This window comes from Papio anubis, chromosome 1, assembly GCF_008728515.1.
Source record: "Papio anubis isolate 15944 chromosome 1, Panubis1.0, whole genome shotgun sequence".
NCBI lineage: Eukaryota > Metazoa > Chordata > Mammalia > Primates > Cercopithecidae > Papio > Papio anubis.
Genome location: NC_044976.1, coordinates 120,229,100 through 120,254,112, shown reverse-complemented (window position 1 = coordinate 120,254,112; position 25,013 = coordinate 120,229,100). Strand labels below are relative to the sequence as shown.

The 25,013-nt window shown below is 39.8% G+C and overlaps 1 long non-coding RNA gene across 1 annotated transcript; it reads left to right on the top strand.

Annotated features, from left to right (window-relative positions):
- Window positions 1-1,603: 1,603 nt before the first annotated feature.
- On the top strand, window positions 1,604-24,663 carry LOC108581352. Its single transcript, XR_004179402.1, has 3 exons — window positions 1,604-1,752; window positions 5,106-5,419; window positions 24,486-24,663. It is a non-coding gene; the product is annotated as an uncharacterized LOC108581352 (long non-coding RNA).
- Window positions 24,664-25,013: the final 350 nt, after the last annotated feature.

The window sequence follows — 25,013 nt, the reverse complement described above, 5'->3', positions numbered from 1 at the left end:
TTTTATATTTTCAGTAGAGACGGGGTTTTACTATGTTGGCCAGGATGGTCTCAATCTCTTGACCTTGGGATCCCCCTGCCTCAGCCTCCCAAAGTGCTGGGATTACAGGCATGAGCCACTGTGCCTGGCCACTGATACTTTTATAATGCCGTTATACTCATAGACTTCATTCTTTTAAAATCACTTTACAAATACGATTTTCTCAAAGGTAGATGCAAAATCTTATTTGCCAATTTTAAGAAAAATTGCTCTCTTCTCTACTACAGAAAATGATTTATGAACAATTATTTGATATATTTTTTAAAAGATAGGACGGACTGGATGCAGTGGCTCACGCCTGTAATCCCAACATTTTGGGAGGCCAAGGTGTGTGGATTGCTTGAGCCCAGGAATTTGAAACTGACCTGGGTAATATAGTGAGATCCTGTCTCTACTAAAAATAAAAAGAATATGCTGGGCATGGTAGTTCATGCCTGTGGTCCCAGCTACTTGAGAGGCTGAGGCAGGAGGATTGCTTGAGTCTGGGAGGTTAAGGCTGCAGTGCACTGTGATTGTGTCACTGCACTCTAGCCTGAGTGACAGAGCAAGACCGTCTCAAAAGCAAACAAATAAATGCTAAGATAATTTAAATCTCATAAATAATTGACCAATAATTTATTTTATTTTCATCTCTTTATGAGTAAAAAACAGTAATGCTTTATTTCCTACTCAATTCCTTCTCTGACGATCATGTGTTTTAGAAACTATTCAAGTGTATCTGCTAAATTTTAAGTAAAGAATTGAGTATAAGTAATTGTCTATAGCACAATTTTGCTTAATATGTTTTGTATACTGTTGTAACAGCTCTCAGACAGGTGAAATATATAACTTTTATGTAGTTGCTAATGCTTGAGGTGTTTTTCAAAGATTCACAGAAAGTTTACCCGATGTTTTTCTTCAACTGCCGTTCGTTATAAAAAGTCCCCCAGTGGTTCAATTTTAAGTTTCCATTAGGAACTCGTTAATTTTTTATTCTTAGTTATTCTTACTACTCAATCTTTTATTTTCAAAAATTCTCATCTATGATTTTATAGGGACGTTTACAGTTAATTTCTGGAGATATTATAATTTATCTTTTATAAGTTGTTTCAATTTGGGATGACCTTGTCCATTTCCTCTTCCCCTGACTTCACCTTTTTGTGTTGTCATCAATATGTCTAACAAGTCCTTTGCCTATTTTCCTATGTGCCCTTGAGATTCTTTCCTAAGCTTTTAAGGGATCAACTCATTATAAACCTCAGTCTGTTTGCTTTTGCATATGCAATTTTCATCTTTCCCCAGATAGCAAGGGCACTCCATTTTGATTTTGTTCCTGTATCACAGCAGCAAGCGGAGAAGGATGGGAAAAGGGTTAAAACATTTATGTAGCTTGTGTTCCTAAAAATAGCTATCATCTGAAATGGAAAAACTCTTCATGTGCGCTCCTTCCCCAGCTTTTAACTGCCTGATAATGTGAGTCAGGTGCAGACACTGCAGCACTATTCTGAAAGACCCTCATTTAGTACCTAAGTGTGACAGACTATAGTGGCTTGTTAGATCATAAAGTATGAAAGCTCAGGATCTTCCCTGTCCCCTAACCCAGCACCACTTTTCCTTGACCATCTTGGTGTGTCCGAAAAGCACCTTCAGAGTCATGGTGACAAGGACGGGGGAAATTGGCTGAGATGGAGCGCTCTAGGTAGAAGAGATAGAAGGGTCAGAAAGGTACATGAGGTAAGAGGTTGGCCACAGACTCTTCCTACTTCTTTGCCCTTGTCCTGCTCCAGGGCTCTTCACTTTCTTTTAGAACTTGAAAAAGTCGACTAATATTTTACACAAATGAAAAAATGTGTAATATATATATGTATATGGTTAATGATGCAAAATAAGAAAATGAACATTTATAAACCCACAACCCAAATTAACAACTAGAATATTATTAATGACATGGCAGATTTCCAGCCAACATGGAGTAGCAGAGACTGGACTTATCCTCTCACCTGAAACAAAATTAAACTAAACAAAAGAACAAAATACATGAAACAATGTTTTTTTGAAACTGTGGACATCAGGCAACAAAAGACAGTCATCTCTGAGAGACAGGGAAGAAAAAAGAGGAACCCTGCAATTGCCTCACCTACTGCATTGAGAGGGTCTCCAGGCTGTGGTACAGGGAGGGGAACTCGGCAGATCCCAGTGGAGTCCCAGAATTGAGGAGACAGAGCTGAGTCTGGAGAGACCAAGGTGGCTAGAGAGCTCGTGGACCAAAGAAATGGAAATGAAAAAGCTGCACACAGAGAGAATTCCAGAGATCTGCTGAGGTCCCCACCAAGTATTCAGCAGAGTAGTAATCAGTGTGTTGATCTAGAAGGAAGAGGCTGAAGCACAAGATATACTTTAAAGAGTTTACTTGAGCCAAAGTGAAGACAGTTGCCCAGAACACACTTCCAAGTTAACTCAGGGAGTACTCAGTCAGCCTTTGTTACAAGCAGGTTTTTAAAGGCAAAGATAAGAAGGAGTGGGTGGATACAAAGTTCTTTGATAGAAATTTTCATTGGCTTACAGAGATGACATTGATTAGTTATTGGCTATACATTGTTGAACTGTAGGGTATGAGTTATGGTGTCCAGCATATGGCATTTTATGACTGCTTGGCATCAGTTAGTCTGGAGCCCATATAGCAAGTGGCTTTATGAGATAATTATTTAGCTCAAGGGGGAGTGATGTGACCGCAGTTTCATTCCAATGCCTCTCTGAGCCTGATAATTTAAAGGGGCTCACGTTCCTCAGATAAAAGGTTTCTTCTTCTTCTTTCTTTTTTTTTTTTTTTTATTTCACAGGTGCATGTATGTGAAAAAACTACCCCAGGAAAGAACCACTTGAAAGCATTAGCTAGAACAGTACCCTACACTCACACAGGGCTGCTGGAAATAGGGCCAGTTCCCAAAAAAGGAGAGCACAATTCACAAGACATGTGATAGAGAACCCAGAAGGGACTTACCTCAGTAAAGACATGGAAAATAGAAAAAGACTAAAATCCAACTTCTAGAGATGAAAACCAGTATGCTGGATGGGATTAAGAGCACATTAGATCACAGAAAAGAAGATGAATGAATGCAAAGACAGAGCAATAAAAACAATCCAAAATGAAACAGAGGGTTAAAAAGAAAATGAGAAGAGCATCAGTGAGGTGTGGGACAACTTCAAGTGGCCTAATACATGTGTAATTGTGAAAGGAGGGGCCAGCTGGGCTTCCTGGGTCAAATAGGGGCTCAGAAAGCTGTAAAACTCACCCATTTCCTGCATCAGAACTTACTTTGGTCCTGAATGAATAATATTAAAGATATACGCTTAAAATATTCCTAACACCAGGATTTGTGCATGTGTTTTCTTCCCCAAAAAAGCTATAAACAGCAAAAATTTTGCTATAAGCTTCCCCGTGTCCTCTCTGCCTCTCTCCCTTCCCCCTCCCCCAAAACTAAAAGGAATATTTAATGCCCATTTTTCTATGACCAGCGAACCCTATCTATACTCCCAATTCCAATTCCTCGTAAACATACTTTATAAAGTCCTGTAAGATCCTGTTTCCTTTGCCATGCCGCTGCAAGGTCATAAAATAAATAAAACCTAAGTTACAATTCTGGTTTTCCTCAAAATCTAAGACATGTCACAAAATAATTTACTGCCTTTGTTTCTCGCTCTGGTAACATCTTCCCTCTACACGTATTTCCCGCCTTAAAGAGTTTAAAAAGCAACTGCGTAATCGAACTCTGACTACCTGCTCGAAATCCCTTCCACGCTGTAAAAGTTTTGTACTGTCACTCTGCTCAATAAAGCCTACAGCTTTCCTTCTCTTGGTCCGTGTCTCCATCGCCACGGGTAGCCGCCACACCAATTCTTTGGCGTGGCTAAGGCAAAAAACCTTTAGCTTTACAATTGGAGTCCTTGAAAAAAGAGGAAGGTGGATATGTCAAAAGTGTTTGAACCAGAGCAACTCCACCTTGAATAGGGGCTGGGTGAAATAAGGCTGAAACCTATCGGGCCGCATTCCCAGGAGGTTAAGGCATTCTTAGTCACAGGATGAGATAGGAGGTCAGCACAAGGAACAGGTCACAGAGACCTTGCTGATAAAAGGATATGGTAAAGAAGTTGGCCAAAACCCATTAAAACCAAGATGGTGATGAAAGTGACCTTTGATCGTCCTTACTGCTCATTTTATGCTAATTATAACTATTAGCATGTTAAAAGACACTCCCACCAGCACCATGACAGTTTACAAGTTCCATGGCAACATCAGGAAATTACACTATATGGTCTAAAAAGGGGAGGAACTGTCAGTTCCTGGAATTGCCAACCCTTTCCTGGAAAGGAATAATAATCCACCCCTTGTTTAGCATATAATCAAGAAATAACCACAAAAATAGCCAACCAGTAACCCTTGGGGCTGCTCTGCCTATGGAGTAGTCATTCTTTATTTCTTTACTTTCTTAAATAAACTTGCTTTCACTTTACTCTATGGACTCACTCCAAATTCTTCCTTGCATGAGATCCAAGAACCCTCTCATGGAGTCTGGATTGGGACCCCTTTCTGGTAACAGATAGAAAAAATATTTGAACAAAGAATGACCAAAAAATTTTCAAACTTGATGAAAACTTATAGGAAACAGGAATGTGCCACCCTAAAATATGACTTTTTGGCATAAGGATTATTTTGAGCTGATTATTTTGAGAAACAGTAGACACAGGAGAATTCTAAAAACACAGAAGTTACCTTTCTGTAAGAGAAATTTACATTTTTAAAAGAAATCTCCATTTGTTAGGCTATCTCCCTCTCTGTGCTGGGAAAAGAAGGAGGACTAAATCACAAAAGGCTCTTATCCATGGAGAAGCACCAATTTAAATCTGCATAATAAACCTTACTCTTGTTTGATTTTCCTGAACACTTTCCCATAGCTTGCTTTCCCAACACCTTTCTTTCTTTTAGTTGAAGATGCTACATAAGCCAAAATTCTAGGCCACCTCTTTGGGAGCTACTCATTTTTCCCTAATTATCTGTTTTTCTCTTGTTGATCTGTCTTTTGTTATAGAAGTCCCAGCTGAGAACTCAGAAGGGTAGAAGAAAAATTATTTTTTCTCCCCTACATCATAAATTTATAAATCCAAGACTCTCAATGAACCCCAAGCACAAAAACAAATAAAAACACCCCCCAAACAACAAAAACCATGAAGAAAACAGCATAAGGATTTAATAATCAAATTACTGAAAATTAATGATGAAGAGAAAATTTCAAAAGTGATCAGAGATGAAAAGACATGCTACACACAGAGGAACAAAGGAAACAGATTTCTTGTTGGAAATAATGCAAGTAAGAAGACAATGTAGCAACAACATCTTTAAAAGGTACTGAAAGAAAAAGAAGGTGTTATAAATGTATAAATTTTTAATTTTATAAGATAATGCCATGTTAATTTCTATATGACTATACTACTTTGCCCTGCCATTAATAGGATATAAGGATTTCTATGCCACTAAATCCCTTGTCAACACTTAGTATTTGTCAACAAAAAAGTCAAACTCTGTAAAATATTTGAAGAGATTTATCTTGAGCCAAATATGAGTGACCAATGGCCTGTGACACAGCCCTCAGGAGATCCTGAGTACATGTACTCAAGGTGGTCAGGATGCAGCTTGGTTTTATACATTTTACAGAGACATAAGGCATCAGTCAATACATGTAAAATGTACATTGGTTCAGTTTGGAAAGGCAGGACAACTGGAAGTAGCAGGCAAGGGTGGGGTGGCTTCCAAGTCATAGGTAGATTCAAAGATTTTCTGATGGGCAATTTGTTATTATCAATAGAAAGGAATGTCTGGCTTGTGATAAGGGGTTGTGGAGACCAAGGTTTTATCATTCAGATGAAGCCTCCAGGTATCCAGGCAGCAGACTTCAGAGAGAACAGATTATAAATTTTTTAAATCAGATTTAAAGAATCTGTTCTATCAGTAATTCCAAAAGGGAGGAGGGTATGATGAGGCATGTTCAGCTCCCTCTTCCCATCATGGCCTGAACTAGCTTTTCAGGTTAACTTTGGAATGCCCTTGGCCAAGAGGAGGGGTCCATTCAGATGCTTGGGGGACCTTAAAATTTTATTTTTGGTTTATATGTTGTAAGAAGACGTCTTAGTCCCCATCTCCATTTTTGTAGTTATAAAATAGTACTCTATGGTAGTCTTAATTTAGATTTGCCTGATTACTAATGAGGTTGAGTCCTTTTTCATATGTTACCATTTATGTAGTTTCTTCCATGAAATATCTGTTTGTGGCTTTTATTTTGTTCATTGTGTGCACTTTTGTCTATTTCTTATTGGTTTATAAATGTTTAAAAATTTAGCCTGATACAAACCCTCATGGCTTACTTCTGTTGAAATTATTTTTTTCCTGATTGGCAGCTCATCTCCTGACTTTCTTTATATTGTCTTTTCATGTACAAAAGTTCTTAATTTTGATGTGGTTTACTCTGTCAGTATTTTATTTTACTATTAATATTTTTGTCTTGCTTGTGAAATCTTTGCCGATTCCAAAGTATTTTCTTCTAGAAGTATTAAAGTTTTGCCTTTTACATTTAAGCCTTAAATCCATGTCTGTAGGTGATGTGAGGCAAGTATCTAATTTCTTTTTTTTCCCCATATGTATAACCAGTTGTCTCAGTACCATTTAAAAAACCTAATCATCCTCTTTTTGATATGAACTGACAATTCTGTCACAAAGTTTCATATATATGTGTTTCTCTTTCTAGAGCTTAGGCTATTTCACCAGCAATTTGTTTATCTTTGTCTCAATACCACATTGTCTTAATACTATAGCTTTATAATACATCCTTATATATGGTAGTGCACATCTCCTTATTCATCTCAGGATTTTCATAGTTATTCTTGGATTTTTGCTCATTAATGTACACATTGAATCCAGTTGTCAGATTTCTTAGTATTTGTTGGGATTTAGATCAGATTTACATTGAATATGTTTATTTTTGACATAATGGAAATGCAGCTGACTTAGGGAGCATTGATTTTTATATCCAGATACTTAAGTAGCTATTTAGTAAGGTAGCTATTTGCATGAAAATCTTACACTTTGGGGGATCAGGAGGAGCATGTGCAGTGCTTCTATTCCTTGAAAAAAAATTTTTTTGAGATAGGGTCTTGCTTTGTCTCTCAGGCTGGAGTGCAGTGGCATGATCATGGCTCACTGCAGCCTTGACCTCCCATGCTCAAGTGATCGTCCCACCTTAGCCTCCTGAGTGGCTGGAGCTACATGCATGCAAGACCACGCTCGGGTAATTTTTATATTTTTTGTAGAGTCAAGGTCTTCTTATATTGCCCAGGCTGACATTGAACCCTTGGGCTCAAATGATCCTCTTGCCTTGGCCTCCCAAAGTGCTGGGATTACAGGTATGAGCCACCAAGCCTGGCCTGAAAGGTTTTGCACAATGATTTTGTTTCTTAGGGTTTTATCCGGTCTGTAAGGGTAAGACTGATCCTTACTCATAGTCTTGTTCTTTGTTACCACAACTTAGTTTCTCTTCCTCCAGTCACCTCTAGGCTGATTCTTAGCAGGAAGTGAAAACAAGACTTATTGGAAAGACAGAGTAACAAAGAGAAAGAGAGAAACAGAGAGAGAATGTGTGTGTGTGTGTGTGTGTGTGTGTTTTCCATCCATCTCAACAAGCCTGGAACACTCCAACATTTCAACATTTTATTTAGATGATAACATCTTACCGTTGTCTCAATTTTGTACATCAGATAAAGCTACAAGAGGTCAAGTTACTTCCTCAGGGTCAAAAAATTAGTAAATGGTACAGTGAGACACAAACTAGCTCCATGTCTAGTTCTGTGCAGTGGTGATATAAGAATTATAAGGTTTAACAGAAACAGAATTATTGCTAATTGTCGCTGAGTATGCTTCCCTCTACACTGTAACCCAGCAATCTTCTCTCAGGCAATTAGCAGCTTTATCATGTGAAAGAGGAAGAGGCTAAAATTCAGTCAAAATCAGGTCCTCTTTGCAGAAAAGTAGTCCTGTGCAGTAGGGATGTAGAAAGAGAGTCAAGAAATAAAGCACTGTTGACTGGGCGCAGTGGTTCACGCCTATAATCCCAGCACTTTGGGAGGCCGAGGCGGGTGGATCAGGAGGTCAGAAGTTCAAGACCAGCCAATATGGAGAAACCCCGTCTCTACTAAAAAAAAAATACAAAAATTAGCCAGGCGTGGTGGTGTGTGCCTGTAGTCCTAGCTACTCGGTAGGCTGAGGCAGAAGAATTGCTTGAACCCGGGAGGCAGCGGTTGCAGTGAGCTGAGATTGTGCCACTGCACTCTAGCCTGGGCAACAGAGCGAGACTCTGTCTCACATATGCACGAAAAGAAATAAAGCATTGCTGGGCCTGGTGGCTCATGCCTATGATCCCAGCTACTTGGGAGGCTGAGGCAGGAGGACCACTTGTGCCCAGGAGTTTGAGGCTATAGTGAGCCATGATTGCACCACTGCATTCCAGCCTGGGTGACAGAGTGAGACTCTGTCTCTAAATAAATAAGTAAATAAATAAATAAAAATAAAGCATTATATCCTCACAGTGGCTTAGCATTTGGTAGGAGTAGCAGATGTTGTACGTCTTCTGACTTTTCAGAGGGTGAGTACAGGCTTCTTGTAGTCAAAAGGGACAAGGGGAGACCATTCTCCTTACAACTATAATTTATAATACTAGGGTAGAACTCAATCAAGACCCTGTTCAAGATACTGTTAGCATTCCAGACTGGATCCTCTGGCCTCCCTTCTTCTCACCTGACTCTATGAAGATGTTGTAATATAGGGTTAAGGCACAGTTTGTGTCAAGGTTTTCTTTTGAACATTATCCTAGAAAAAAGGGGGATAGCGATGTTTGTGCCCACTGCTGAGTCACAGAGGCTTGAATCGAATCCCTTAGCAGCAGCCTAAGTAAACGATGGCAAATGCTACCCCAGGAAGGATTGAGGTGCTTTCTAAGTTACAACTAGATTCTTGCCCATTCTACTACTCCTAGATCCAAGTCTTGGCTCTTTCACTTTAGAGACATCCTGTTTCCTACATGGCAGTCTTCAGTGCTGTCTCTGCAGTTTCGGGAACTATGACCTTTGATGCTGCTGGGGCTCAGCAAACAATATCCCAAAATGTGGCACTTTGACATGCTGAACTAAAGAAGCAGCCTCAAAGTATCTCTCTCTGACCTCTCCCCACCCTTACCCACACCTCACCCCATCCTCTTACTTTCCTGAAGCACCAGCAGGGACTCTCTATGGAACTTCCTTAACTGACTAAGAAAGATTCTTTCCAAAAGAATTGCTGGGCACGGTGGCTAATGCCTGTAATCCTAGCACTTTGGGAGGCTGAGGCAGGAGGATTACTTGAGACCAGGAGTTCGAGACCAGGCTGGCCAACATGGTGAAATCTCATCTCTATTAGAAATACAAAAAATTAGCTGATTGTGGTGGCATGCATCTGTACTCCCAGCTACTCAGGAGGCTGAGGCAGGAGAATTGCTTAAACATGGGAGGTGGAGGTTGCAGTGAGCTGAGATTATGCCACTGCACTCCAGCCTGGGTGACAGAGCAAGACTCCATCTCAAAAAATAAAATAAAATAAAATAAAAATGAAATGAAATGAAATGAAATAAAATAAAAATGCAATTGTCTTAAAACTCTCTCCCTGGGAATCTCATCAAATAACCACAAAAGATTAACTACAAAAGAAGAAACTAGGAATCCTTACCTTGCCCTGACAGACTTTTCATGTATTACTCTGAGTGCAGCTCAGAGAGAGTATCCGAGAGGCTTTATCTGCATAATAAAACAACCTTTGTTCACAGTAAAGTTCTGTCCTTCACCTTCCGGCCACTGACCCCAGAGCTCAGAGGAACTTTGTCCCAGACCACTATTCTTTGGGTTCATTCATTCCCCCTGAAAACTATTTACTGCTACACCTTTCATCTCCCCTTTCTCTGTGAGGAAGGGTATATAACCATTTAGACCTTGTTGGGTTGTTGGGTAATCATCCTCCTTTAATTCCCCTGAGCTATACATGTTAAATACATTTTGTATGGCTTTTTCTCCTATTAATTTGTCTATAGTCCATTTTCAAAAAACTTTCAGAGGGTAGAAGGGAAAGCTTTTTCTTGGTCCCTACAATGACAAATTAAACAGATGAGACTAGAAGTCTGGGAGTGCAAGGACTTCCTGGGATCATATCATTGTTTTCCCTGCTTTGATTAGGAATACTGTCTTACTAGTGCAGATGGATGGCAGTTGGTTCAGTTCAGAAAACTCACATACGGAAAGGCAATTTCCTGTGTGTCAGATTTGTGGGACCTTCACTTCCCCAAACCAGGGAGTTTAAGGGTGATTTCTCTTTCATTCACATATATAAGTCATACTGTCTAAAACATCTCCTTTCTCATTTTAGTGATTTCCAAGCTATCTCTTTAGTCAAATGGACTTATTTCTGTAAAATTACAAATAATTGCTGCTAGGATGAATCCTGACTGAAAGAGTAATCAGTAATTCTCTTCCTGTCCATCCCCCATCAGATTTAGATAAAAATTCAATGATGATTTTAAATCTCTGTGGGTTGGTTACAAAAAGTGGGAGAAGATGACAGAGAGATGATGGAAAGGGAATTTAGGTAATGTTGCTGTATTTACTCATGTGTTTCCTCATTCCCTTAGTCAACTCAGTTTCATAAATTACTTCAGGATCTTGTTCAGGAAGACCTTTTGATTTGTTTTCAGCCTACTCTAATTACTCCTTGTCTATGTTACTGTTCCTATTTGTACAGGGCTCAGACTACTTTATCACGTGTTCCTGCTTTTTCATTTCTTTCTTTGTTTTTTTTTTTTTTTTTTGAGATAGAGTCTTACTCTGTCACCCAGGCTGGAGTGCAGTGGTGTGATCTCAGTTCACGGCAACCTCCACCTCCCAGGTTCAGGGGATCCTCTTCCTCAGCCTCCCAACAAGCTGTGATTACAGGCCTGCGCCACCACACTGGGCTAATTTTCATATTTTTAATAGAGATGGGGTTTCATCACATTGACCAGGCTAGTCTCAAACTCCTGACCTCAAGTGATCCGTCTGCCTTGGCCTCTCAAAGTTCTGGATTACGGGTATGAGCCATCAAACCTGGCCCATGTGTTCTTTTTTACGGTCTATTCATTATATACATGATATATTTACTTCCCCAATTGTGGTGTAAGCATTTTTAGAGGATGTTTACACCACAATTGGAGAAGTAAATATATCACATTCCTATTCTATTTGTATATTGCCTTACAAAGACATTCAGATAATACATGCTTGATAATGAATACATAAACATATAACTGATTAGCATCTTCTCTTCCCTCAGTCTTTGTGTATCCTGAAGACAGCTTATATGCAAAATTAGAAGTATGGAAGTTACTAGAGTCTTTCCTGGCAGTTTCTGGATCTGTGTGTCTTGTACACAAACATTTGCTTAATGACTTTAATTTATGTTTGAAAATCTTACAACTAAGTGAAAATATGTGAAGTGAAGAAAAAGTTTTTGTTATTCTAAAGAGAAAAATTAACCCAAGATACCCAATAGATAGAAAACATATAGATTAAACAAACTAAATTTATGTAAATGATAAATAAAAATAAATACAGTTTTCACATATGAATTTTTACTGTATTCATCAAAGGAGGAAGAGAAGACTTGGTTGTAGGTGATGGTCAATGGAAGAGGACTGGGAAGGCATTATTCTTTCAGAGTCAGTGAAGATTCAGTGCCAGACCAGCATTCAATATCAAATTTTATGTGATTAATAATTTCCTTTACCTTAAGGCTTTGACCAAATAAAAGTTAAACACCAACAGGCTTTATAGAACATTGAAATGGTGAACATGTACAGCAGACTGAACAGTCATAGAAGATGCAACCCTCTCATTCACTTTGCTTGGCATGTATATGAAAAACAGTGTTTTGGGTTCATCTTAGTATGTCATTGATTTGTTTTGGCTGTGTCCTCACCCAAATCTCATCTTGAATTATAGCTTCCATAATCCCCACGTGTCATGGGGAGGGACCCAGTGGGAGGCAGTTGAATCATGGGGCCAGTTACCTTCATGCTGTTCTCATGACAGTGAGTTCTCACAAGATCTGATGGTATTATAAGGGACTTTCCCCCTACTTCGCTCTGTACTTCTTCTTGCTGCTGCCATGTGAAGAAGGATGTGTTTGCTTCCCATTCCACCATGACTGTAAGTTTCCTGGGGCATCCCCACCTATGCAGAACTGTGAGTCAATTAAACCTTTTTCCTTTATAAATTACCCAGTCTCAGGTATGTCTTTAATTTTTGAGGTTTAATTGAGTCATAGTGCCGCGGAGGTGGCGCAGTGGCCCGATCTCGGCTCACTGCAAGCTCCGCCTCCCGGGTTCCCGCCATTCTCCTGCCTCAGCCTCCCGAGTAGCTGGGACTACAGGCGCCGCCACCACGCCCGGCTAATTTTTTTTTGTATTTTTAGTAGAGACGGGGTTTCATTGTGTTAGCCAGGATGGTCTCGATCTCCTGACCTCGTGATCCGCCCGTCTCGGCCTCCCAAAGTGCTGGGATTACAGGCTTGAGCCACCGCGCCCGGCCTCAGGTATGTCTTTATTAGCAGTGTGAGAATGGACTAATACAGTAAATTGGCACTGGGTAGTGGGGCACTGCTGTAAACATATCTGAAAATGTAGAAGCAACTTTGGAACTGGGTAACAGGCAGAGGTTGAAAGAGTTTGGAGGGCTCAGAAAAAGACAGGAGGATGTGGGAACGTTTGGAACTTCCTAGAGACTTGTTGAATGGCTTTGACCAAAATGCTGATAGTGATATGGACAATAAAGTCCAGGCTGAGGTGGTCTCAGATGGAAATGGTAATTAGTTGGGAACTGGAGGAAAGGTCTCTTGTTATGCTTTAGCAAAGAGACTGGCAGCATTTTACCCCTGCTCTAGAGATCTGTGGAATTCTGAACTTGAGAGAGATGATTTAGGGTATCTGGTAGAAGACATTTCTAAGCAGCAAAGCATTCAAGAGGTGACAGAGCATAAAAGTTTGGAAAATTTGCAGCCTATGTGGTAGAAAAGAAAAACCCATTTTCTGGGGAGACATTCAAGCCGGCTGCAGAAATTTGCATAAGTAATGAGGAACCAAATGTTAATCGCCAAGACAATGGGAAAAAGGTCTTCAGGGCATGTCAGAGACTTCCCTGCTGTGCGCAGCCTAGGAACTTGGTGCCCTGTGTCCCAGCCACTCCAACCATGGCTACAAGGGACCAAGGTACAGCTTGAGTCATGACTTCAGAAGGTGCAAGACCCAAGCCTTGGCAGCTTTCACATGGTGTTGGTCCTGCAGGTGTGCAGAGGACAAGAACTGAAGTTTGGGAACCTCCACCTAGATTTCAGAGGATGTGCGGAAATGCCTGGATGTCCAGGCAGAGGTGTGCTGCAAGGACAGAGCCCTCATGAAGAACCTCTGCTAGGGCAGTGCAGAAGGGATATGTGAGGTTGGAGCCCCCACACAGAGTCCCCACTGGGATACTTCCTAGTAAAACTATGAGAAGAGGGCCACCATCCTCTAGACCCCAAGATAGTAGAACCACTGACAGCTTGCACCATGCACCTGGAAAAGACTCAGACACTCATTGCCAGCTGTGAAAGCTGCCAGGAAGGGGCTGTACCTTGCAAAGTCACAGGGGCGGAGCTGCCCAACATCATGGGAGCCCACCTCTTGCATCAGTGTGATCTGGATTTGAGACATGGAGTCAAGAGATATTATTTTGGAGCTTAAAGATTTAATTACTGCCCTATTGCGTTTCGTACTTGCCTGGGGCCTGTAACTCCTTTGTTTTTGCCAATTTCTCCCATTTACAATGGCTTTATTTACCCAATGCCTGTACCCTCATTGTATCTAGGAAGTAACTAACTTGGGATTTTACAAGCTCATAGACAGAAGGGACTCACCTTTGGATGAGATTTTGGACTTGGACTTTTGAGTTAATGATGGAATGAGTTAAAATTTGGGGGGACTGTTGGGAAGGTATGACTGTGTTTTGAAATGTGAGGACATGAGATTTGGGAGGGGCTGGGGCAGAATGATATGGTTTTGCTGTATCCCCACCCAAATCATGCTTTGAATTGTAGTTCCCATAAACCCCACATAATGGGAGGGACCCAGTGGGAGGTAATTGAATCTTGGGGGTGGTTCCCCCATGCTGTTCTCGTGATAGTGAGTTCTCATGAGATCTGATGGTTTTATAAGGGGCTTTTCCCCGCTTTCGCTCTGTACTTCTCCTTGCTGCTGCCATATGAAGAGGGATGTGTTTGCATCTCCTTCTGTCATGATTGTAAGTTTCCTGAGGGCTCCCCAGCCATGCTGAACTGTGGGTTAATTAAGTCTCTTTTCTTTATAAATTACTTAGTCTCAGATATGTCTTTATTAGCAGTGTGAGAACAGACTAATGCAGTCATGCAATTCAAAGTTGTTTCACACAATATTCTCTGACTACATATGGTCATGTCAGGTAAATTGGTGAGTAGTACTGTGTGTCATTCAGGGTCTAAAAGGAAAATGGGCTGGGCATGGTGGCTCATGCCTATAATCTCAACACTTTGAGATGCCAAAATGGGAGGATCACTTGAATCTAGTAATTTAAGATTAGCCTGAGAAAAACAGTGAGACACTGTGTCTAAAAAAAATAAAAATCAGCTGGGCATGGTGGCACACTTACTTGAGCCCAGGAGTTTAAGGCTTCAGTGAGCTATGATTGCACCACTGCACTCGAGTCTGGGTGACAGAACAAGACCCTGTCTCAAAAAAATTAAAATAAATAAATAAAATTAAATTAAATTAACAGTATACCAGAGGGAATTTAATACAAGGAGTGAAACAGGTATTGGAGGTCTAAGAAGCCAAAATGGGGAACTGATGTGACACAGAGATAGTAAGTGTAGAAAGCAAAGCAGTGATCAACCCTAGGGTTGTAGAAACAAAGGTAAAAGTGTTGGGATGTTAGAACTCAGTAAGTTGGATGAAGGGTCACACATAACTGGGAGACTGGCTTCTGAGAAGGAGGTTGCTGGTGCCCCCAGAACTCAGAGGAAGTACCTAGTGTAGCGGGGACTCAGACCTCTGAATAAGAGGTATCCACTGGGTGATTGATGCTCATGCCTTTGAGAGGGGGCCACGAGACTGGCTCTGAGACTGTAAGAAAAGAAAAGAAATGAAACTGGAAACAACAACCACTTTCAGAGTAAAAAATTATGGCTGGGATGATGCTAATAGAAACAAGAAACAAAATAGGAAGCAGCAAGACCTATATCCCTCCTCCAGCCTTTCAGTCTCCTTTTAACACCCCTTATTGACAGAAACCAATAAATCCAGCAAGCCAAAAAAGATGTGGTTTGCAGAGTCCTCACCTTAGCATCAAAAAGCAGATTACAGAGGGTGGGCCCATCTTTGGCCACTTCCCTACACACTCATTCATACACATCCTTCTATATAATGTCTGCTTGAAACTATGACATCAAAATATAATTTCTTATAGCATGTTTATTTATTTTGGGGTGACAAATCATTACAATAAAAAAAGGAGTTGTCCAAAAAGTGACATAACTTTTTAATAGCCCTTATGGCAAAAAGTCATTAATTGAACAGTCATTACGTGAGGTTATCAGGAACTAAAAATCGACACTCATTATGGTCATAATGTAAAGAAACTTCACAGGAAATCATATCTATCCACCATTCATGAATAGAGGAAGTCTGAGACCTAACAACAGGAACTGGTCCAAAGGGGTAATCTGGAGCTGTATCTTTTTAAAGACGAAATACCTTCTCCAGGCTTAACAGAGCTTGAAGTGTGAGAACCAGGAAAAGAGGAGTCAATCTCTGGGACCTTAGCTAATATCTACTTTCATGGACACCCCTACAGTCTAACTTTCATTCATTCATTTAACTATTATATATTGAGTACATAAAATATTCTAGGCACTAGAGATACAGTGGTGAATGAGACTTAATCTGTGCTCTGATGGAACTGACTCTTTCTTTTTCCTTGCCCAGGTTGGAGTGCAGTGGTGCGATCTTGGCTTATTGCAACCTCTGCGTCCCGGGTTCAAGTGATTATTGTGTCTCAGTCTCCTCCGTAGCTGGGATCACAGGTGTGCATTACCATGCCCAGCTGATTTTTTTATTTCTAGTAGGGATGGGGTTTCACCATGTTGGCCAGGCTGGTCTCAAACTCCTGGCCTCAAGTGATCCATTCACCTGGGCCTTCCAAAGTGCTGGGATTATAGGCGTGAGCTACTGTGCCCAGACAGTATTAACTCTTTAGTGGGTGATTACAACAATTAACAGGTAAAAAGTAAATATATAAAGCTTAAATAAAGATATCAAGAAGTAGTAGGCACTACAAAAGAAAATAAACAGAAAAATGAACAGAGAATAGAAATGTAAACTAACCAGTGATAAGGGAGATGCAAGTCAAGACAATTAAACGTCTTTTTCACTTCCCAAATTGGGAAAAGTATAAATTATTGATAATAGCACCTTGTAAAGAATGAAATAAAATGGATATTTTCATACATTGTCAATAGGAGTAAACTGGCAAAGCATTTCAGGGGGATATTACTTAGTAGTATAGAAACAAATTTGAATTTTGCACATTAGGTTAATATATTAAGTTGAATCATATGAAATTGCCAATATTTGACAAATTTTGGCCTAAAAAATGAACTTGAAAATAGATCAAATGAAATTATCCACACTGAAACCCTAAAAGAAAAAAGAGTAAAATGTTTTCAAAATTTCAAGAACAGGGAAGAGGGAACTGAACTAAACCACAGTTTATTTTTCTTTCTGGTAGCTCCGAAATGAAAGCGGCTGTCTGTTATCTACTGGTTAGATAAAGTAAGAATTTCCCTTCTACATAGGTGTTGAGGGCCTGGGTCAGATAATTTCAGTTGCTCCTTTTATCTGGTTTTCTATCTCCTGAGAGAGCATCCTTCCTTTTCTGATTCTCAATCCATGTACATAACTAATCTGAGGGATCTTTACAAGCTTGTAAGTCATAGACTTGACTGTTTCTTTTCAATGTTCAAGTATTTTATTTTGTGTGATGTCTCTGGAGTTTTGTTTTGTTTTTTTTGAGACGGAGTCTCGCTCTGTCGCCCAGGCTGGAGTGCAGTGGTGTGATCTCGGCTCACTGCTAGCTCCGCCTCCCGGGTTCACGCCATTCTCCTGCCTCAGACTCCGAGTAGCTGGGACTACAGGCGGCCGCCACCTCGCCCGGCTAGTTTTTTGTATTTTTAGTAGAGTTAGGGTTTCACCATGTTAGCCAGGATGGTCTCGATCTCCTGACCTCGTGATCCACCCGCCTCGGCCTCCCAAAGTGCTGGGATTACAGGCTTGAGCCACCGCGGCCGGCCAGATATCTCTGGAGTTTACTTGCCACCTAAAAATGGAGAATGTGGTCCCAAGCCATCATTTCTGGATATCATTTGAAGCAGGAAATGTGACAACCATTCAAATAGGAAACAATGACAATGACCATTCCCAGAGTCAACATTAGATAATGCATGGACCTGTTGCATGGGCTTTGTGACGGTCAGGGGTGACAGAAATCAGGCTTCTTGGGTCCCCTCAGTTTAAGATGTCATTCCAGTTGGAAAGGATCCCCAAATCATTACACTGTAGAGTCACAACCACAAAGGCATCTCTTGGATAAAAAGTGGTGGAGAATTTCTCTACACTTCCGTAAAGTCCTGAGTAAGTCTCATCCTGTCCTTTTGAGTTTGAGTCACTTTGGCAGCAGAGTCACTTTCCTGTGCTCACTCAGATTCTTTTATTTAAATCCATATTCCTTTCACTTGAAGGTTCTTGATGGAAACGGAAGCCCTTTGTTTATTAATTCCATATGACCTGTTCTTTCATGGGTAGTTAAACATTTCAAGGACACTGAAAACTACCAGAATACCAAAGAGTGTGCTGTCAGTTGTAGAGGAAAGTAGGCTATACCATCTGATTCAGATAGTTAAAGTTGGCATTGACAGTTCTACGGTAACATTCTTGATTTCCATTTGTGAAAATGTTAGCCCAATTTCTGGCCAATATACACAAATGCATTTCTGTATTACACTATGAAGAAAAATAATAAATGTTTAATGTTATATGATGCGGCTTGATTCTCTTTTACAAAGTAAAATCTGAGCATGTATGAGATTACCGGCTGGGGGTTGTTAGATTTTGAGACTGGAGTTTTTGATCTTGTGGCCTAGAACCAATTGGTCACTGGATGACTTAAGATGGAAAAGAAAAATTCTGCATTGCTAATAAAATATGTATTTGTAGTGATCTGACAGTTTCACAGTGGGGGGACTGATTTGTGCTCCAGCTCATGGCCTCATCAACTTAGTTTCAGTCGGAGCCATAGCAGTAAAATATGACTTTATATTTTTTTAAGCATTTAGTATATTTTAAAAGTTGATCGGCCAGGCGCGGTGGCTCACGCCTATAATCTCAGCACTTTGGGAGGCCGAGGCGGGCGGATCACGAGGTCAGGAGATCAAGATCATCCTGGCTAACACAGTGAAACCCCGTCTCTACCAAAAATACAAAAAAATTATCCGGGCGTGGTGGCGGGCGCCTGTAGTCCCAGCTACTCGGGAGGCTGAGGCAGGAGAATGGCGTGAACCCGGGAGGAAGAGCTTGCAGTGAGCCGAGATTGTGCCACTGCGCTCCAGCCTGGGTGACAGAGCGAGACTCCATCTCACAAAAAAAAAAAAAAAAAAAAAGTTGATGATACATTTCTGGTAACAGTAACTAACCTATTTAGATAAAATATAGAAAACAAATATTCTTAAAAGCATCAAGATGATGATTAACACTGAAGAATTACGAGGCCTGAAGTAAAGGAAAAACTGGAACCCAGAGCCATAAGCAAGCAGATAAATCATTTTTTAGCTAAGGGCATTTCTTGACCTGCATATTAGGTTTTGACAGCCTTCTGTGACTAATGGGACAGACCAGAGTCTTCCCAAGTTGGGGAGTTTACCAGGAGAATAATCCTACAGTAAGGTAGGACCTTAAATTTCTATAATCTTGCGATGAAAATGAGCTATAAAAGAAACATCCCTTATGTTATGTAGTTTAAGTTCAGAGCATCTTTCACATCTTTTACTTGGTTAAAGGTGGTTCTGGGCTGGAAGTGCCCCCAGGTGCTGGGCAAGAAAGCTTTCGTCGTAGATCTTAAATTATTCCAAAAATATTTTTCCAAATACAAGATATGGCACATACTCAAAAATAATAATGAACACAAGGAAACTAAACCAGGTGTGAAAACCAGCAGACACATCACGCAGTTGAAATCAAGCCCCCAAATATTAGATATATTAGAAAGACTGCAAAACAATGATGCCTGCATTATTCATGAAACAAAAATTTGGAAGAATTCTGCCCACTGGGATGTTTTCTTAGCTTCAACTTAACATTCAGGCTCACAAGAATCTCAGAGGCCATACTTGGCACCAGTCTAATCAGAAAGACATAGGATAAGAACTATAGCTTGCTAGCAGGACTGCATCAGGCATGATATTTCTATAGGAGCAGTCCCTGCAGCAGCAGTCCACACAGGAACTAGGAGATAGTCTCTTGGCTCTCCACCCCTCACTCTCTACTTGGGGACAGCCAAGGTGCATGTGGCACCATCCTGGAGCCATTATCTCTTGTAAGAATTTAAAGGAGCAGTTTCCAATGCCCATGCCAGGTGTATGCAAGTTATAGGAGTCACTGCATTCAGAGAAGCTCGAAGCCTGGCTTCTTCCAGATACTTAGTTTTCCCAGTCCAAGCGTAGTCCATCATTTAGGAGTCTTTTTTATGATACGCAGTGTTTGCTTAGTAAAATAGTTGACATTTTCTCATTAGAAGGCTCTAGGTGGTCAGAGCTAGAAAGTTAATTAAAGGTCAAATTATCATGCAGAAGTAGAAAAGAGTTTTGTTAACAATTTACACACCAATTGGAAACAACAACAACAAAATGACAGAATAGATTTAGAGAGAGGCAAATGAAATTCAGAAAAAAAACCCAAAACATTAAGAGCTCAATGGAAGAGTTTAACAGGAGAGCAGTCATAGGTGAAAAGAGAACTAGTAAAGTGGGAGATGGGGAAGAAGAAAAAAATTCAGAATATATAACAAGGAGAAAAATAATATTTAATACACAAACACAAAAATATAACAAATAGTGTGAGGAAGTATTTTATTTTTAGTTAGAGGCTCAAAAGTAGAAGAGAGAGAAAATAGAGGCAATAATTGAATAGACAATATTTGAGAGTTTTCCAGACAAAATGAAACTCAAAATTCAACAGATTCTAGAAGGCCTAACAATCAAACAAGATAAATAAAGGGAACTCCATACCTAAAGACAGAATGGTAAAACTGCAGACAATAAAAAAAACAAGGCAAAAATAGTAAAGACAAAAAACAGGAAAGAAAGGAAGATTACGTTCAAATAAGCAGCAGCTAGACAATTGGCTGCCTTCTGAAAAGCAATAATCAAATGCAAATATCTTCAATATACTGAAAGAAAATAACTGCCTCCTGAATTACATACTTAGTAAAAATAATCTCTAATAATTAAAGCAAAACAAAGACACGTTCAAAGAAAAATAGCTGAAACAGTTTTTCACAAGCAGACCAACACAGAAGGAAATTCTAAATGATGTTTCTCAGGTAGAAGGACCATGATTACATATGGAAATTCAGAGACATGGCAGAAATAAAGAGCAAGATAGCAGCACGTATGTTGTAAATCTAAATTAACATTAACTACATAAAATATGTCTAGTCGTCTGGGGTTTAAAAATATTAATACTTAGACCTAATAAATGAGAACAGCATATATATAGAGTGAGATTAAATGGAATAAAAGTATTCCAACATCCATATATTGTCCAGGATGAGGATAAGGGTATCAACTATTACTATGCTTAATAAATTAAGGATTAGCTAGACATGGTGGCTCACACCTGTAATCCCAGCACTTTGGGAGGCCAAGCTGGGTGGATCATGAGGTCAAGAGATGGAGACCATCCTGGCCAACACAGTGAAACCCCATCTCTACTAAAAAAATACAAAAATTAGCTATGCCTGTAGTCCCAGCTACTCTGTAGGCTGAGGCAGGAGAATTGCTTGAACCCAAGAAGCAGAGGTTGCCGTGAGCCAAGATGGAGGTACTGCACTCCAGCCTGGAGACAGATTGAAGCTCTGTCTCCAAAAAAAAAAAAAAAAAAAAAAAAAAAATTAAGGATTAAGATTGTAATTTTTAAAGTAACTGCAAAAGAATAGAAGCAACTTAAATACAATTAAAAATATATAAGGAAAAAAGTAAAGCAAAGTATATAAAAAAGTAAAAAGATATACTGTTATAATAGTTAAAAATAACCAATCCAAAACAGACAAGAAAAGAAATAGAAACAGAATAAGGAGAATAGATAGAGAAAAAATAAAGATGGTAGATTTAAAATTAATATATGTCAACAATTACATTAAATGTAAGTGGACCAAATTATCCAGTAAAAAAAATCCTAAAATATTGCTAGACTGGATTTTAAAATTAACTATATGCTGTATTTAGGAGTTGTATCTAAACCAGAAAGTGAGAGAAACGTTGGAAATGAAAGGCGAGAAAAGGAGCTTGACTGAAAACATTAACAAAAAGCTGGCTACATTAATAGACTCTAAGGTAAAAAAACACGACATCAGAATATACCTCTTAGAGAGTATAGCCATTCCTTTCTAAATACTTTTTGTGCTGACTGGTTATTATAGGTAACAATATATGTTAATCTCTCTGCACCATTTTGTTTAGACAAAGAGCTTTGGTATTTTCTTCTTCACTCTCCAACTATAAAGCTATGATAAACTAATAAATCTTTAAATATTCCTTATCTTTAAAATTTTTGCATAACTGATTATTGTCATGTTATTTAGTGCAGTGATTTATTTTCATCCTTACTTCCTAATCTCCAAGCATTGCCAGGTACTTGAGCTTTTCCAATGTACATACATCAAAGCCAGCACAAGTCCAGAATCCACTGCCTCTGAGAGCTGATCCATGGCAATTCTTTTCCTAACATCCCCTTGGTCTCTAGGACTCTAATGACCAAAGGAAAGGGGATTGCTGTTGCTTGGCTACTATGTTGGTAGATATGATTTAAGGCTACAGTTATGTCCAGATTTACACTGTGGAAAGGTGACTCAGGATACAGTGTGGCAAATGTGTCGGAATAGACAAGACTGGCTGTAGAAAGGCCAGCTTTTGATCTGCTTATGTTAATGGAGGTGATGGATGGACCAGCGTAGTAGCAAAGTGGGAATGAGTCTGTAGAGAGTCCAATAAATTTAAATACTGTTATTCTTTGGAAATAAATTGTTGTGTTGGGAGACTGGGAGTGTTTAAAGAAGATATCAACATCTGATTTGAGCAGCAGGATGCATAGCAGTGAGGATAAGTGTCTAGGCAGGGGTAGAAGCAGTTTTTAGTGATCTGTTGAAACACCCAGGACAGTGCACTACTCTTTGGGAGATGCTGGCTTGGGGCTGATAACTGAGTTTTGAGGTAGAGGATAGTACATGATGCTGACAGGGAACTCACTGGTATGTTGAGTTTTAGCATCTGTGACTCTGAGATGCATATGAGGCCTCTTGTAAATTTTGGAGTTGAGAGTAGAAAGTACAGGTTTGTATTTTAGAAAGAGATTTGGGAATAAATGTAGCTCTGGTTGACATAGACAATATGTGAAGGTTTGTTGGCAAGAGCTAGTATGTGTCTTGGGTGTTGGGCAGAGAACAGATAGAGCCAAAGCTCTGCAAGGTCAATGTGAAGGGTGATTTCCTTGTTGGGTTCAAGTTTATGATTCAACCTGGACCTAGCTTGGCTTCTCAACTAGAGAAGAAGCATGATTCCATGTCACACACAACTCTTGTCTTTGAAAAAGTCATAATGACTCCTAGACCCAACATGTGGGGCAAACTCTCCAGATTTTTCTCTTCAGTTTAATCTTTCTAGGGAAAATTGGGGAAAGAAATATCTCTACTATTTGAACTTCATCAAAAGATCAATATGTTAATATTTCAGCCATTAATATGTCTTTAAACCAGCTATTACACGAAAGTGTATTAACTGAGGAAACTGAATTCTCCCAAACAATGAAACATTGACTGCAAGCATTATTAATCTTTTTATATCATATATTCCTTCAAATATTTTATACATTTTAGAAAGCAAACAAATAATAGCATTATAATGATTACAAGACTGATCATTACTCTTTTACAACTGCAAAGAACTAACTCCATTAGCATTACCTTGATTCTGGCCTTTTATTTCCTCTTTCTTAATCTTCTTTTTTTGCCTATGATATTCTGGTATAACATATTTCCTCTTTCTTCTAATTCTAATTCTGATTCTGCTTCTTATTTCTTCCCTAGATTAAAATTTTACTTACCTATGCTACCAGTTAGTGCTCCCTTCTCAGAGTCACTGAAGCAACAGTTTGAGGTTGAGGTCCTAAATTGAAGATTTAGGATCAGAAACAAGGAACCTGGATGAATTTCTGATTCATTTTTATATAGGAGTCTGTTATGCAGTTGGAAAGGGCTTTTTTTGGAATTAGAGTTTGAGCAGACAAACTCTGTTTGTCTATTTTAATGTTTATAATTTTGTCTGGTAAAAGTCTTCTATAAAAACGTTGGTTCTGGATGTCTTTGTTAGCTTTTAGTCAATATTGTAAAAAGCTTCTTTTGGAACAATTTCTGTCTTTTTCAGTATTGTATTGCAATTGTTTTTCCAGGACCACACATAGGAGCTGGATTGGTGGTCCAGTGGTAGACTTTTCACCTCCTGCATAGGAGACCCTGGTTCAATTCCTGGCAATGCAACAAGTTTTGTTCTTCACTTCTCTATATTCTTTATACTTCTGCCCTACACAGGCTATCCCATGTTTAAGGGCCTTGGTTGTAGAGGCTTTTGACCGATGACAATGGTAACCCAAGTGATGGCCAATGCCTGAAGCATAAGATGTTCAGGAAATGAACTAATGATCTAGTGACCTTGCAATTAGAGTCAAAAGCCATTCCTGTAATCCCAGCATTTTGGGAGGTCAAGGCAGGTGGATCACCTGAAGTCAGGAGTTCAAGACCAGCCTGGCCAACATGATGAAACCCAGTCTCTACTAAAAATACAAAAATTTACCAGGCATGGTGGTGCACGCCTGGAACTACTTAGCATAGTTTATCTTTGACAGTGGCAAGTGTTTCTGGTAGTTCGATGCAGTTTTGAATATTGGTATGCAAAATTTTTGTTACTTTCATCTATTCTCTAGGTAGATCCCTGGAATCCCGAAGAACCATCACATCCCTGATTCGCATGCTAGACCTTGGGCTGACCGCTGGGTCATGCCTCACTATGGAGCAAGGATCAAGAAGTGAAGTCCCGGAAGGAGAGAAGCTGTGGGGAGGAGCAGTCACCTTGGTGGTGTCAGGTGTCAGCAGCCCAAGGAAAGGAGAGGCATGCGGGGAGGAATCCGTGTGGAGATGAGGGGAGTGGCGGAGTCATGGCGTTGGGCAGAGGTGGCAAGTGGACCCTCAGGCCTGTACCCTGGACGCCATGAACAGAATTAGTTAACGTTGTCACCTACCATGGCCTCCACGTGTTCCGTGAGCCCATTTGCTTTCCCAAAGGGATTCCTAGCAATGTGTGTCAACAGGTGTTGACCTTTTTTTTTTTTTTTTTTGAGATGGAGCAGTGCAACAGTGGCTTGTCTCAACTCACTTCAACTTCCACCTCTCAGGTTCAAATCCTTACTTGGCAATACTGTGTTGAAGCCATTGAAACTGTCCCTATAAACTTT